Source organism: Danio aesculapii, chromosome 19, assembly GCF_903798145.1.
Source record: "Danio aesculapii chromosome 19, fDanAes4.1, whole genome shotgun sequence".
In the NCBI taxonomy this organism is placed as follows: Eukaryota; Metazoa; Chordata; class Actinopteri; order Cypriniformes; family Danionidae; genus Danio; species Danio aesculapii.
In genome coordinates, this window is record NC_079453.1 from 29,044,340 (window position 1) to 29,057,647 (window position 13,308).

The 13,308-nt window shown below is 39.2% G+C and overlaps 1 pseudogene; it reads left to right on the forward strand.

Moving 5' to 3' along the window:
• The window catches only part of LOC130246310 (RNA cytosine-C(5)-methyltransferase NSUN2-like), a 49,671-nt pseudogene extending 39,017 nt beyond the window's left edge, over nucleotides 1–10,654 (forward strand).
• The last annotated feature ends 2,654 nt before the right edge of the window (nucleotides 10,655–13,308 follow it).

Genomic DNA, 13,308 nt, shown 5'->3' on the forward strand with positions numbered 1-13,308 from the left:
AGCGATTTTTAACTAAGCATGACAACATTAAGATCCTGAATTAGTTTATTACACTTAATCCTACATTTAGATTGTTTATTATGTTTTCTTTGTATGTGGATATGTGAAAGTCATAAGTGTTTAACTAATTATTTGTATTTACATAATTTGAGTTCCAAACCTGCACAGATGTTAAAATGATTGTTACGATAATGACTGAAATGGGAAACCTTAAACTGTTCACAGTCTGCGGTCTCGATCACCACATTTGTGAAATTCAGTAGGTGGCGATAAGGCTCCTAAGCAGTTAGTCGTCGGTATACAAGAAAATAATAGAAGACTGATCTGTCATTAACCATATTTGGTTTGCCTAGATTGTGTGTGTGGCAGAAACATGTGTGGTTCTGCGGGTCTGCAGCTGGATATATCTCGTCAATCCAGATTATAATACACTCTTCTGCAGTTCACAAAGTAGAGGTGCTGCAGAACGAGACAATAATTTACTGCATTTGCTGCGTTATAGATGAGATTGTAGTACCTCTGCTCTCACATCGCCATTCCTGAACTGATTCACTCTTGATTGATTCATTCGATTGATTCTGAACTAAAATTGACCTGATTCGCGGTCGTGTGACTCGCTAAATACGCCACACCTTTTCTTCTAAATTAGAGACATCATAATCATTGTACAGCACCTCTTTTAAATGCGTATAAACTAAACAATAGCTTTTTTACATAAATGGCTATATGGTGTCATGGCTTTGCTATCAAAAGTGTCATTATAATGAATGTCAGTGGGGCGAAACCAGCCACAAACACAACAAAAGGGTAGTAAATTTGTCTATAGTCTATTGTTGCTCCCCCCCACCCCCCAAAGCATTTGTCATCAAAAAATTCATTCCATTTGCTGAAACCCAGAGAAATTTATTTCCAAATGAATACTTAAAATCTCCCCAGATTGCTTGAAAACGTTGCCAACAGCACACAAGGATTAAAATCCATTGCTCACAGATACTCATCCCATACAACCTTTTCTGTATTTACAGCAGTCTCTGCATCAGGTAAAGTCCTTAAATGCAGTCTAGGTAGTCCGCTCAGTAGGTGGGCAGGAGCTGTGTGTCACTGTTGTACGTACACACAGGGCTGTTTGATGGCACTCCTGTCATTCATCAGCCAGTCAGGAGACAAATGAATGGAGATTGAGTGCTTTGTAGCCATTATGCCCCTTGTCTGGTAATTAAAGGGCTCGAACTGATGCACCCCGCTTCCTCTTCACAGATAAATAGCTCTTCATTGTCTCTCTCAGCAGAAAGCTCATTGTTTGGCCCACCAGACAGTCGTGTTTCACGTTGATGGCCCTTACTGTGTAGAAAACTAGTCAATCCAAATGGAAAGTGTGTCCTTTTTATCTCACTCGCGCTTTCTTTGTCACACACAAACACACCCATGCCCATGTATGTTTGTGCTTCTGTGTTTATGCCAGATGTTTCTTCCACATTAGGAAGTTTTTGTCTTGAATTTTTATTCATTTAGTTTTTTTAATTGAGCGTTGGTGCACAGTACACGTTTGTCGCTTTCATGTTTTAAATGGGATCAATACCCCGAGTTGACAGGGACACGTGAGAAATATTTCTGTAACTCATTTCTTGTTTAAAATCCACCTGAGCAGATGTTCATTCTAGAGATGCTGCTTGTTAGTTTTTCCATACTTAAAGGTGCTGTGTAAGTTTCTGATATTTCTAAAGCATTAAAATACCATAATATGTATGCAGATATTTAAGAAACATGCTAAGTGAACATTCCTGTTTATCTGAAATGACAATACTGATATTCTGCTTTGAAAATGTGTGTTCTGTGCCACAGCGTCTGTCTTTGTTTTGGTTCTTTTAACCCGCCCAATGCCACTTTAGTCAACTATGTTTTAGCACCCAAGCTGCCTTGGTGGAAAACAGTGTACTTCATTCATTCAATTTAATTCACATTAAATGTACAAGCTGAATCACTGATATGTGTTGGCTTACACCGACTCACAGTTCTAAAGTTCAATTTCAAATGGTTTATTTTATTTTCAAGATCTGAGGGGAACTATCTGCTGCTGCTGCTTTCAGTAGTATGGCAATAAATGTCATGTAAAATGGCGATTAAACTCTTATTATTAGCATTTAACATTGAATAAAGCACATGAGGTGTACCTGAGGTGATCATGGTCAGTTTATCCTGTTTGTTCAGCTGTAAGAAATAGAATTAGTTTCTAAAATATAAATTTCAGGTGTTGGTCAGGAAAAAAACTCCTTTTATTCTGGAAAATATTCTTTCTATCGTGTGCCGTTGCTTTTATTTAGAACACGACTTAAATCTGCCTTAAATCAACCTTTAGGCTTGACAGCCAGGCACACTTCTGTTGGTGTCATCAATCTGGCAACCTGTGCTTGCGTGTTTTGTACCAGGCGTGCAATATCACTGGGTGTCAAACTAACACCACACCTTTAATGCAAAATGAAACATTTGACATTTTTAGATTTCTCAGCATTTTTAAGGGTCTAATTTCTTTATTTAGGGGATATATTTTTTATTAGTTTGATATTTGCATATCTAATCTTCTATTCTGGACACTGTGTGCATTAAAACAACAAATTAAATTGTTGTGTAGCAAGTTTCCAGTTTAAAAAACAATTTCAAATATTTCAAATATATATTTTAACTCTGTTAGTGTCTCCAAGCTTGTATTATAGATTAGATCAATAATAGACTAACGTCCTCTGGCAATAACAAAATGATTTTGTAATGGTGCATTTAACTGATTAAATAAAATATAAGCAAAATGGCTTTTTAAATTGTGTTTGCTTACAAATGGCTAGTTGATGCATTCCAAAAAAATAATCTAAACTAAAGAAACACTGTTTAACAGAGCGGTGCAGTCAAAATAATGCATAGAGTAATATTTTTAGAGTGACAATTAGGTTGGTTTATTACACGAGATGCCGCATTACTTTATATAATCAGAATCAGAATCAGAATCAGAATCAGAATCGGTTTTATTGCCAAGTGTGCTTCACACACACAAGGAATTTGTTTTGGCTACAGAAGCTTCCAGTGTACATAAAGTGACATGTGACAACACAAAATAATCTGAAAAAATAAAATAATAATAATAAAAAATGATGAACATTAAACAGATGCGGTTAGTGAAGAAACCTGGATGTTGAATTGTATGTACAGATTGTTATAAATATACAGGTTACAAGGTGCTGTGTACAAGTGCGAATGTAGAAAGTATTGCATTGTATATTGATATAAGGTGCTGTGTACAAGTGCGTATGAGAAAGTATTGCACATATTTATTGCACAGTAGGGGAATATTTAACTGTTCATAAGGTAGACAGCCTGAGGAAAGAAACTTTTCCTGTGTCTGGCTGTTTTTGTGCTTGGTGCTCTGAAGCGCCGACCAGACGGTAACAGTTCAAACAGGTAGTGTGCTGGGTGTGAGGCGTCCAGAGTGATTTTGCGAGCCCTTTTACTCACTCTGGAAGAGTACAGTTCTTGAAGTGTAGGAAGGGTAGTGCCAGTGATTCGTTCAGCAGTCCGGACTATTCGCTGTAGTCTACGGAGGTCGGTTTTGGCAGCTGAGCCGAACCAGACGGTGATTGAAGTGCAGAGGATGGATTGGATGACAGCTGAGTAGAACTGTACGAGCAGCTCCTGTGGCAGGTTGAACTTCCTCAGCTGACGAAGGAAGTACAGTCTCTGCTGGGCTTTCTTCACAATAGAGTCTATATGAGTGTCCCACTTCAGATCCTGAGAGATGGTGGTGCCCAGGAACCTGAATGACTCTACTGCAGCCACAGTGCTGTTCATGATGGTGAGTGGGGGGAGTGCAGGGGGGTTTCTCCTGAAGTCCACTATCATCTCCACTGTTTTGAGCGTGTTCAGCTCCAGGTTGTTGTATCTGCACCATAACGCCAGCCGCTCCACCTCCTGTCTGTATGCAGACTCGTCACCGTTCTGGATGAGGCCGATAACAGTAGTGTCGTCTGCAAACTTAATGAGTTTGATGGAGGGGTCTTTTGCAGTGCAGTCGTTGGTGTACAGGGAGAAGAGCAGTGGAGAAAGAACACATCCCTGGGGGGCACCAGTGCTGATGGTGCGGCTGTCGGATGTGATTTTGCCCATTCTGACTAGCTGCTGTCTATCTGTCAGAAAGCTGGTGATCCATTGACAGACAGAGCTAGGAACAGAGAGCTGGGCCAGTTTGTACTCAAGCAGTGATGGGACGATGGTGTTAAAGGCAGAACTGAAGTCCACAAACAGAATCCTTGCGTAGTTCCCTGGTTTGTCCAGATGTTGTAGGGTATAATGCAGTCCCATGTTGACTGCATCATCCACAGACCGGTTTGCTCTATAGGCGAACTGCAGGGGGTCCAGCAGGGGTCCAGTGATGTCCTTCAGATATGCTAGCACCAGTCTTTCGAATGACTTCATGGCCACAGATGTTAAGGCCACAGGTCTGTAGTCATTGAGTCCTGTGATCTTTGGCTTCTTTGGGATTGGGATGATGGTGGAGCGCTTAAAGCAGGATGGAACTTTGCGCTGTTCCAGTGATCTATTGAAGATATGGGAGAAAATGGGAGCCAGCTGGTCAGCGCAGGTTCTCAGACAGGCTGGTGAGACACCATCTGGCCCTGGTGCTTTCCTTCTCTTCTGTTTACTGAAGATCTGACGCACATTTTCCTCACTGATCTGAAGAGCAGGGGGGGAGAGGAAGATGGCTGGAGGTGTTGATGGCTGTGTAGGGCGATGGTCCGGGCTGTGTTGATGTGGTGTTGATGGCTGTGTAGGGCGATGGTCCGGGCTGTGTTGATGTGGTATTGATGGCCGTGTAGGGCGATGGTCCGGGCTGTGTTGATGTGGTGTTGATGGCTGTGTAGGGAGATGGTCCGGGTGGGTGTGAGGTGTCTGGTCATAGGTGTCAAACCTACAGTAGAACATATTCAGCTCGTTTGCAATATGTTTATTGCTGTCGATACTGGGGGACGGTGTCTTGTAATTAGTGAAATCTTTTAAGCCTCTCCACACTGATGCAGGGTCGTTAGCTGAAAACTGGTTTTGCAGCTTTTTGGCATAGCTTTTCTTAGCCACACCAATCTCCTTTGTCAATGTGTTCCTGGCCCGATTGTACAGGATCCTGTCACCACTCCTGTAAGCATCCTCTTTGGCCTGACGAAGCTGTCTGAGTTTTGGTGTGAACCATGGTTTATCATTGTTAAATGACAAGTAGGTCCTGGTAGGGATGCATAACTCCTCACAGAAACTGATGTATGATGTTACAGTCTCTGTGAGCTCGTCCAGATCTGTGGCTGCAGCTTCAAAAACATCCCAGTCAGTGCATTCAAAACAGGCTTGTAAGACCTGCTCTGTGTCGTTGGTCCATCTCTTGACAGTCCTTAATACTGGCTTAGTAGTTTTAAGTTTTTGCCTGTAAGTTGGTATAAGATGAACCAGGCAGTGATCGGAGAGTCCTAGAGCTGCTCTGGCGACGGAGCGATATGCATCCTTTATTGTGGTGTAGCAATGGTCCAAAATTTTATTGCCTCTGGTGGGGCATGTAATGTGCTGTTTGAATTTAGGCAGCTCATGTGTGAGTTTTGCCTGATTAAAGTCCCCAAGTATGATAAAAGCAGAGTCCGGGTGTTGTTGTTCTGTCTCTGTGATCAGATCAGCCAGCTGTTGCAGTGCAGTACTCACGTGTGCTTGCGGTGGAATGTAAACACAGACGAGAATGAACGAGGAAAACTCTCTTGGTGAATAAAACGGCTTACAGTTAATGAAAAGCACTTCCACATCAGGACAGCACATCTTCTTTAACACAGTTACATCCGTACACCACCTTCTGTTGATGTAAAACCACCTTCTGTTGATGTAAAAAATAATATTGAACCATTCGATACTACTTCCACGGTTCAATCCACACATGGATATTGCATTTTTTTGGTTTTGCAATAAAATTTACAAATTGTATTTTGCATTTCCCTTTTTACTTTAATTACTCCCTGAACTGGCTCTTTACATGTTAGAATGTGTGTCCATGGGCTGAAACACTGTTCCCCATGAGTAAATGTCTCCCTAAAGTACTAGACACTTTAATGTGAAAATGAAGTGATGTGAACTGCTTGTTAGAGAACGAGTGCATGTGCTCCAAAAGCCCAAAACTCAATCTGAGAAATGCCTAATCTTGCTTCTCAATAGTAAATCTCAGTTATGAGCAATAATTATGTCCACTTGTCTGATTTGATGAGCATTCAATGACGCCTTAGAATGTAAGCATTTGTCTGTAACTTTTCCATTGTGCTGCCTGCATCTGTGGATAAAGATAAAAGCATCTAATTCCTGCTGTCTTTGTTTTTAATATCAATCAAAATAAAACAGATAATGAAGTCACTGCTCTTGACTGAATAGCCAGCTCAGTAATAATTAACCTTTATTTATTTTGTACACAAAAGATTATATACAGTATGAAGTGTTATATGTTAGTATATTTTTCTGTTTATGTTACTGAAAACTACTGTTAGGTTCATGAAAAACTTGAAAAAAGCTTTTAATTGTAGTATTTCCTTGTATTCATTTTGTATTCTGTTTAGCTTGTCGAGTATTTATTCTGTTATTTGTATTTGGCTGTGTTTTTTTACTGAATATATACCAAACCATACTGAAACTGTGACCGAAAACCAAAAATCAAACTGAACTGTGAGAGGTCTGTATTGTTGCACCCCTATTTTTGTACAGGTGACTTTGAGCAACACAAATACAGTACTTGTAGGCTGCAATTGTTGTTTGGTTGCCAATTATTTGCGACATGAATATTGTCAAGTATGCATGTCAATAGACTGAACACAACATGCATGCACATGATGCCACTGTTTTTACAATATTAACTGAACTCTGTAAAGATATCTTGAGTTCGCTTTGGGAAAGTTAGCATTTTTAGGCCACCAAAATGCCCCTGCCATGTAAATGAATGGCCAAAATGTAAACGTTTTTGTTCAAAGTGTTGTTGTTTAAAGCCTCCTAAATGCTCAGGTTATAGTAACCACAGCGGAATGAACCGCCAACTTATCCAGCACGTTTTTTACGCAGCGAATGCCCTTCCAGCCTGGGAACCAATCACACACACATACACTACGGCCAATTTAGCCTACCCAATTCACCTATAGCGCGTGTCTTTGGACTTGTGGGGGAAACCGGAGCACCCGGAGGAAACCCACGTGAACACAGGGAAAACATACAAACTCCACACAGAAACACCAACTGACCCAGCCGAGGCTTGAACCAGCGACCTTGTTATGAGGCGAACGTGCTACCCACTGTGCCACCGCGTCACCCTATAGTAGTAACTGTAAATAATAATAACCAAGTAATAACGGTTGTTTTCAACGTTATATGAAATGACTGTTTTTCCCAGAAATTCTTTAATTTAAGACAAGCCACTAGGTTTTATATCCAAAACATCATTACTTGAATATTCGTTTTGAGCTAGACAACATGTCTAAATTAGCCCCACAGCATCATGGGAATGTATAAATATGTCAGTTTATTTCCTCATTAATTCGAGCCCCCATAAAGCACTTACGCTCACGTTGACGTGCGTGTGTGTACTTGTTATTCACAGTTTCCTCATAGTGAGTGACACGAGCCGTGAGCAGCTCTGATGTCACAGTGATTAGTGGCGCGTGGCGCTGCGTGTCATCGTTTTCTGCTGGCTCCCCCACATGAAAACATGACGGCTCGTTCCAGCACAGTGTGCCTGATCATCTTTCACTCTCTTTTTCCATCCATCTGATCACAGGCGCTCTTAAAGTGGCCCAACCACCACCGGCGTCACACACCACAAGGGTTCTTGGCGCTGTCTGTGCTGTGGCTGATCAATAATTTGCTCATTTTCCTTCCCCCTTCTTCTGTCTTGCCATCTCCTCTCATCCTCCTCCCCGTCACTCAGTCGCTGGCTCTTTTTCCTCTTGTATTGGGTTTTTGTTTAATTTATTAGGATTAGAATGTGTTAGGACAGAGACAATCCACATCAATAATGCATACATTTACAAGTGCCAGAATTAGCCAAAAAGGCTGATCTGCAAAACATATCTAAAATATAAATACATGCATATATACTCATAAATACATATACATGTCCCCAATGCAAAATATGCGTAAATCTTGAAGTTTAAAGAAACACTCCACTTTTTGGGGGGAATTTTACAAGTCACTTTTAGCTTAGCTTAGCATAAGTCATTGAAATGGATTAGACCATTAGCATCTTGTGCAAAAGCAAAACAAAAATAGCAAAAATAGTTTAGATATTTAGAAAAAAATGAGTTTTCTGTAGTTGCATTGCATAATATTAATGCACTCGCTGCAGCCATGGTAAGACAGTATTATTAAGCTAGAACAAGAGTTCCTCGCCTGATCTAGAAACAGCAGCTTTTCATTTTTTGTCAGTTATGTTAATGTGACTAAGAAAAGTCGAGCTTTAAATAGCAAAATTATTAAGATTTTATTATTTTGAGTGAGATACTAGTGATCTAATCCAATTTAATTCATGCTAAGTGAAGTTTATTTATGAACTATTTTCGAGTGGATCACATGCTTATGATTGACCACAGCTGGTCCTGTATTAGCCGTCACATGATTTACTAATCAGATGAATCCAAATTACTATAAATAGCCAGATTTTCTTACCTAGTAATCTTAATCTTTACCATTCCCCCAAACCCCCACTCCTCTCCCTCTTTCCTAGATTAATCTGGGACAGGGAAGCACGGCGGCTCAGTGGTTAGCACTGTCGTCTCACAGCAAGCATGTCACTGGTTCGAGGTCAGGCTAGACCAGTTGGCATCTCTGTGTGGAGTTTACATGTTCTCCCAGTGTTCGTGTGGGTTTATAGGTGAATTGAATTAACCAAATTGGTGAGCATTTAGTACTAAGCTTTCAATGCACAAACTCTTAACAATCAAAGAACCGGCTGAAATCATGAAATCAGGGAAGTTCTCGAGACCCACCTGAGCTCAGACTCCCCTCTCGGCCTGCGAAACGGGAGGGAGCCCAGGGCTCAAGGATTTTCTCAGAGCTTTCTCCTGGGACAGCATGTCAAACGCGCCTTATTATCAATCATCAGCTAAGTGTGAACTCTTAAATGTTAGATTTAGTATTAATACTTATTTTGATTCAACATTAACCACCGCTTTTATGTTTTACAATTTAAAGGGCTGATTCATCCAAAAAAAATAAATGTTAGACTTGTTCCACACACATTTAAGTTTTTTTGCTTTGAGCATGAAGATATTTCGAAGAATGTAGGAAACCTTCTTTAGTGAATATCATCTTTAATGTTCAACAGAACAAAAACATCCTCTAACAGGTGAGTCAATTGTGAGTAAATATATCTGAGATGTAGTTCCAGGCACCAGTTCCACGGTTATATAATATTCACTACTCACTACTCTTGAGTACTTTTAAAAGGGCTCATTTTTACTTCTACTTTGAGTAACATTTACTACACATACTTTTACTTTGCTTGCACTACAATTTTGGGCAAGTATTGCTACTTTTGCTCGAGTGATTTTATTATTATTATTTTTTTTTTAGTATTCTTTCCACCACTGCTCATCTGTTCTTACTCTTGTTTAATCATTGCTATGGCTGAACACCATGTAATGTCAACTACAGCAGTAAGCCTGCTTTAGACTGACGTTGAGAAGTGAACTTAAAATAATTTAAGATCTGTAAAAAACAATTAAATGGTTTGCAACCGTTCAATAGTTTATCATGTTGAAGTCTTTACTTAATGACTGCAAAATTCAGCATTTTCACATACAATTTTTACATTTGGATTGAATCTGTGAATACCCCGACATTTAAATTCTGAGACAGTTTAACTCTTTTTCTCATCTCTCCAGGGATCTCGAGGCTCCTCAGTGCCCGATAGATTTGTGTGGATGGAGGGGCAAAACATCCATCAGGGCTTTCGTCTCACGTAATGAGCGTCTCCATTACCTCCGTATGGTGGGAGTGGAAGTGTTTCGCGACAAACAGGGCAAGAGGAACGACGGTCAAACTGAAACCCAGGAAGGAAGCACTGAAGATGCTGAGGGCCAAGAGGTGGATCTTGTGGAACAGGAAGGTGCAGAAACGGAGAAAAACTCTTCAGGGTCAAATGCTAATGACACAGAACTTGCTAGCAGCACTTGTAATGGGCCTACGAGTTAGTTAGCTTATGGATTAGCATGGGTCAGGAAAAAACATGAGGCCTGATTTGGAAACAAAAGTAATTTTATTTTATCAGAACATTTTTTTAAATATTGATTAAAGCATTTGCTGTTTGATATGTTTTTTTTATCATTTTGTTTTTATTCTTGTTTGTTCAGAGTCTAAAAGCTGGACTCCAGTTCGGTCCTACAATTTATTTAGTTGGTAACACTTTACAGTAAGGTTTTATTAGTTTATTGTATTTACGATTATATCCAAACAATCAACAATACATTTATTACTGTATTTAGTCATCTTTATAAACTGTAATTAATGAACATTTGTGATTTAATACATGCTGTACAAGTATGGTTCGTTTGAAGTTAATTTGAGTAAATCGTTTAAAAAAAAAAACGTCAACCAATGGAACCTTTTTGTAAAGTGTGACCATTTACTTTTACATGATTTCGAAACTGTAAATTCATCCAAATGTATTTTTTGTTATAACACTTGTTATAATAAACTGCATTTGTCCAAATCTCTGATTTGTTTGACACCTTATAAGTTGGAATACTTGTATATCTGCAACATTTCAGTGAGACAAGGAGCTTATTCCCAGCTTATGCCCTTTATCCAGACCCCCGCCCAGTCAAAATTATTGAGATTTTTTATTATTATATACTAATTGTCTAATCCAGTTCAATTCATGCTAAGTGAAGTTTATTTATTAACAAAATTCAAGAGGATCACATGCTTATGATTGACCACGGCTGGTCCTGTGTTAACTATCACATGATTTACAAATCAGATGAATCCAAACTCGCTTTAAATAACCAGATTTTCTATAAATAACCAGATTCCCCCCCCACCCCATGCTAGATAGTAGTTAAAAATCAGTAAATAAATATGGTTGTCTATAGGTTCTGAATATGTCGCCTCCAGGTTGTGTTTCCTCTGACTTGGAGGCTGTGAAAGCTCAGCTATTTGGTTGATTTGCTGGAGTAAAGTGAGGTTTTGTGTCAGTGCACTGCTGATCTTAGCTTGAATATATTTTCCTGGAAGTTTGTAATAAGTTTTGAAGCCTTTTTTAACCTGGTTGAAATGTTTTGAACTAAATTCCACTGGACTGTGGCTCTCCAGGACAGGTTTGGACACTGCTGGTTTTTTAGACTTGTTCGAAACCCACGATTTGGTCATTGTTATTGTGATGTGTGGCAAAGCAACTCAATTCCATATTAGGCATGGGCTCATGCACCAGCCCTGCTGAAAAAGTGGAGCATGTTATATGACTATAATTTCAATTGAACCCAACTTTCTGTAATTTGCCAGCCATACTGAATATTTGGTTAAAGCCGAATGGATAAATGCAAAAAAAAAAAAAAAAAAGAAATGCAAAAAGTCTATCTGATGGAAAAAATTAATGAAGAGCTCTACCTTAAGCAGGGGTGGGCAAGTTCAAACATGGAGAGCCACAGTCCTGCAGAGTTTTGTTCCAACTCTAATAAAACACACCCAATGAGATGATCAAGGACTGAGTGTTACTAGAAAAGTATTAAGGTTGGATCAAAGCTCTGCCAAACTTTCCCACCTCTAACCTAGAGCTCTACCTTCTCTCTAACTTTTTATCAAATGGAAAAGCTTCAAACAGGAATTTAAAAGAAATAACTCTTTCTAATGTCACAGAGTCTTGCTAGAACATGACTAATATGAATGATCCTGTGCATATTTCTACCTTCAATTAGTGCTTCAACCCAACTGTATATAATGTGGAAAACACCAAGTATGCGAGTTGAGTACTACGCAATGAATTCATAGTTTCCAGTATGCAAAATACACCCAGATGTCTTTTGCTGCTTCAAGCTGATTTATACTCTACAAGTTTGCTAGTTTGCTTGAGTGCGCGCAACGACTGTGACGTGATTGCAGTGTTTGCGGAGGCTTGCTTTGGGTGCGCATGACATGATTTTGCCTGGCGCAAAAATGTTTGAGACTTGAGCGAACAGTTGGTGTGGCCCCGCTTTTGATTTGAGTTAAATATGAATCACTTTGAAGAGATTTTGTCTGAAATGGGTACGCCTGTACAGACATCTTTATAACCTGTCCATGCATGATCATAGGGATAATCAGATGGCCAATAAATCTTGGCTAGAAATTGCAACAGCAGTGGGAAAGGAAGAAAGTTTTTGTTAAAGTTTAGAAAAACTTGAGGGATAAGTTTGTTGGCAAAAGTGGAGATCCATGTGGTTTTCCAAAACAATTACAGGATATGTTTTTCCACCATTCATAGGTTTTACACTATTATGTTACAATTTAGAATTTAAAACAATTTAATAGTTACAAAACTAAAATGAAGTAACAAATTATTTCTTTGATATCTGGAAAAGAATATTTGAACCTATCGGTTTACATCATAATGGTCAGGAATGTTGGACCATTATTGCCTTTTTAGCATAAGTATAGGACAGAAACTAGCCAAACAATAATGTGTGAATTGTTGAGTGGGCTAAATAAAAAAGACTAGTTAGTGTACTTTTATTATTACTATTATTTTTCTTTTCGTAATAATAATATATATTTGTAGAGCAGGGGTGTCCAAACTCGGTCCTGGAGGGCCGGTGTCCTGCAGATTTTAGCTCCAACTTGCCTCAACACACCTGCACGGATGTTTCTAGAAAGCCTAGTAAGTGCTTGATTAGCTAGCCCAGGTGTGTCTGATTGGGGTTGGAACTAAACTTTGCAGGACACCGGCCCTCCAGGACCGAGCTTGGACATGCCTGTTGTAGAGCAACCCATGTTCTGTTGTCAGTAATATTTTAATAAACTATAATAGGTAGAACGGTCTGAGATATGAACAAAAGCAAGTGATGGTTGATTAAAAAAAAATCTTGAATGGTTATAAAAAATCTTTATAATCATTAAAATAACTGAAAAAAATAATTAGTTCAAAAATATTGAACGATATTAATTATATGATGTAGTTCCAGAAACTTCCTACTTCTCTGTTTATCCGTCTGATTTTACGGTCTGTTTCTTTTGACCGCCCTTTGTTGTTAAAGAATAGCACAACGGCGAACGTGTCAAGTATAAAAGCCTTGC